The sequence below is a fragment of the Rhagoletis zephyria genome, unplaced genomic scaffold (genome assembly GCF_001687245.7).
Source record: "Rhagoletis zephyria isolate East Lansing unplaced genomic scaffold, Rhagoletis_zephyria_1.1 Rzeph_scaffold_35078, whole genome shotgun sequence".
NCBI classification, from domain to species: domain Eukaryota; kingdom Metazoa; phylum Arthropoda; class Insecta; order Diptera; family Tephritidae; genus Rhagoletis; species Rhagoletis zephyria.
In genome coordinates this window covers 439-3,475 of record NW_016192133.1, presented here as the reverse complement: position 1 = coordinate 3,475, position 3,037 = coordinate 439, and the positions used below count along the sequence as shown (strand labels likewise).

The 3,037-nt window shown below is 37.9% G+C and overlaps 1 pseudogene; it reads right to left on the bottom strand.

The window, feature by feature from the left end:
* Window positions 1-8: 8 nt before the first annotated feature.
* On the bottom strand, window positions 9-1,525 carry LOC108354330 (uncharacterized; annotated as a pseudogene).
* Between the last annotated feature and the right edge of the window lie 1,512 nt (window positions 1,526-3,037).

Sequence of the window (3,037 nt, the reverse complement as noted above, 5' to 3'; positions counted from 1 at the left end):
AAGAAAATGTTTCGTTCCCAAGAGTCCCGATGCAAGTATACATTGCGCATGCGCGCGGAGGGTTCCGTATACTTTTTCACATCTACGAGCAGCGCATAGAGCTTTTCATCGATCAAGTTTTGTATTTCGGGTGTTTGGAATTTTTCGTACCTTTTTGCGAGGAAAATGATACCCTGAAAGTAGAAAATGTGGGGATTATTATTTCCCAGATGATATGCAGAGTTCTATTCCTCATACAATTTTAAAACAATGCCCACCGGCTCACACTACTACATTCGTTTTAACCATTGTAGAGGCAAAGCGAGGTGCCTTATTTGCATTCCCGAACTAAAGTTATTTATTCATAACGTAACAGCCTGGAAATTCTGAGAATCCTTGAGGATAACAAATAAGTCATTAAGGCTCTTTAAAAATGATTCGGAGAAAAATTTTATCAGGTAGACGGAGGGCTCATACACAAACTCTAACCTCCTGGTACACATAGAGAGCATCAACAATGAGTAGATATGCCTCCGAGCTTCGATATCAAGACTACATCGACGACATCTTAGCTTAATCTAAGCAATAGTTTTATTTATGTAGAGGGTTAGAGAACTACATGGACCTATCTCTGGCTTAAACTTTCTGAAGTTATTTAGCCCTCCTAGTAGGATATCAACAGCTCTTCGGGTCTGGCTTTTATCCCTATTTTTCCAGTGCACCTAAGATCATTACTAGATAAGAGTGAGTAGATCATTACTAAGTTTTTTTTGCATTTATTTCAGCTTTAATAAGTATCATTCTCTAACCTTGCAAAGGCGTATCTCTCATTGGCACTCACCTTCGCTCCCGTAATATACCACTCATTTTCAGTGGTCAGCATCAGTTCGAACAACGAATCTTCGAATTTTACGCCAATATTTATACCCTCTCTTTCCTCCCAGGCAATGCTGGCCGCATGTAGCTGTGCTAAGTGTGTAAGAAATAACTTTCGATGCTTATGCGTATATAGCTCATTTGTTTCCAAGTGCCGATAACCCAAAGTAGGCGTTGCGAGATCTTCGAGCACCAACAAATCTCTGCGGGCATAATAGCACTCGGGATATAATTTCGTAGAAGCTATTCAAAAGTTTTGTGGGTTAAAAGTAATATTTTTTGCTTATTTTCATTTATTTATTTTTTTTTTCATAACAGACTCAACACTTACCATATTTNCATTTGATATGGGCACCGATTTAACGAAGTAACAAAAATCTTTAATTCCATCACTCGCTCCCAGTCGCTGTTGGTAAGAGAATGTGATGAATTTGTGATTACCTGAACCATAGCACACTTGTTTAGCTTAGCTTCGTAATCATCTTACCTCATCTTGCACTCGAATGTGCAATTTGTAATATTCTCCCATGAAGCCTACAAGTTCATTCGGCCCCTTTTCAAGGGCATAACTATAAATTTTAATACTTTCATCTTTTTTCACTTTAAGCGTATTTCTAGCGATTTTTTCGCATTCTTCAGCACTCAGAATTTCAACAATTTTGGCATTCATTTGATTAAGCTTCCAATCGCTACACTTGCCAATTTAGAACTGCTGGCGCTCACAAAAAAAAAATGTATCGCATTTGTTTATGGTGTAACGCTCACAGCAACGATCATTGTCGCGCTCTCAATTGCATATCTATTAGTGAAATCTGTTCTTCGCGTTATTGTCACGCTGTATGTACATTCATGCATACATACGCAATAGAAATAAACGTGCGCAGATAGTGTAATTATTTTATCCCATTCATCGGTTTAACGCAACGGTTCCCAATCTTTTATTCCCCGTAGACCCCTTTCAAAACCTTACTGGTTGCGGTGGATTCCTGCTGCTACATTTCTAGGATATTCCCAAAGCTCAAAGCTCTTAAAAAATGTGACNTTTAAATTCAGATATGTAGTCCATGATTTTGAGGATTGAAAATACCTCAGCCTAGAAGACCGGGGCATATTGCCCAAGAGAAAAGTGAAGCTTATCCCCATTAACTTTGTAAAAGACCCCAGATCCTGACTCAGAGTCAGTTTTGGAGCCTTCAGTGAAGATTCGACAATGCGTGAGTCCGAGCTCAGAGCTGGAATAACACAAGCATTCGACCTCAGGGAACTCAACATTATAGAATCTCTTCAACAAAGGTAATGGTGACGTACTATCATATAGCATTGAAAAGACACAAGTGCTCAAATCTCTGCCACCAGAAATTTTCGCCTCGCCTCGCCAGTGTTATAAGAATATCAGTTTCTTTTTAGTCTGAACGTGGCCTTTAAGGCTTCCCCTTGTATGAAGACACAAAGTGACGGTAAGTGCAGCTGTGCGTCAAGAGCACTACACACCACTCAAAAAAATTAAACTTAAAGAAAGGGGATATCAAGCACCATTTTGGTTCTTTACTATCGAAACCAGGTACATTTTCGTGGACCCCCACTTACAACTGGCGGACCCCGATGGACCACTTTGGCAATCACTGGTTTAAAGTGACTGCATTTGTACTCATATCAGTTATCTCTCGGCTATCATCGCTTAGAGATTTGCTTCCACTTGTAGTTGCAACGTGATTGCTATGGGTTAATTAAGAATAATGTGTTTTATCTGTTATATTTATGTGCATACATTCATATGTACTTATGTATATATATTTATATGCTAAATATTTTATTTTAATATTTTATTTTTAACAATGCTTAAGCTTTGAAAATACTTTTGAAGAAGGCTGCCACCTTTTTGAAAGGTCCAACTCAATTAACTAATTCAAAAGGTATATAAAATATAAAAATACCGTAGTCAAGCGGAAGAATGTTAAGAAATCATTAGTTTGAACGTTTCGAATGTTTGAATAGAGTTGCCATGTTTTAAAAAGTTTCATTAAAATTATTGAGTAAGTTGGATGAATTACTAAAAGATGGATATAAATCGAAATGGGTTTGAAAATGATTTATTTCTCACCATTATTTAGGAGGGTTGCCATTTGTCCGAACAATCAAATTCGAATTAGCTCATCACGAGGCCACGCAATGAGCGGCTGAG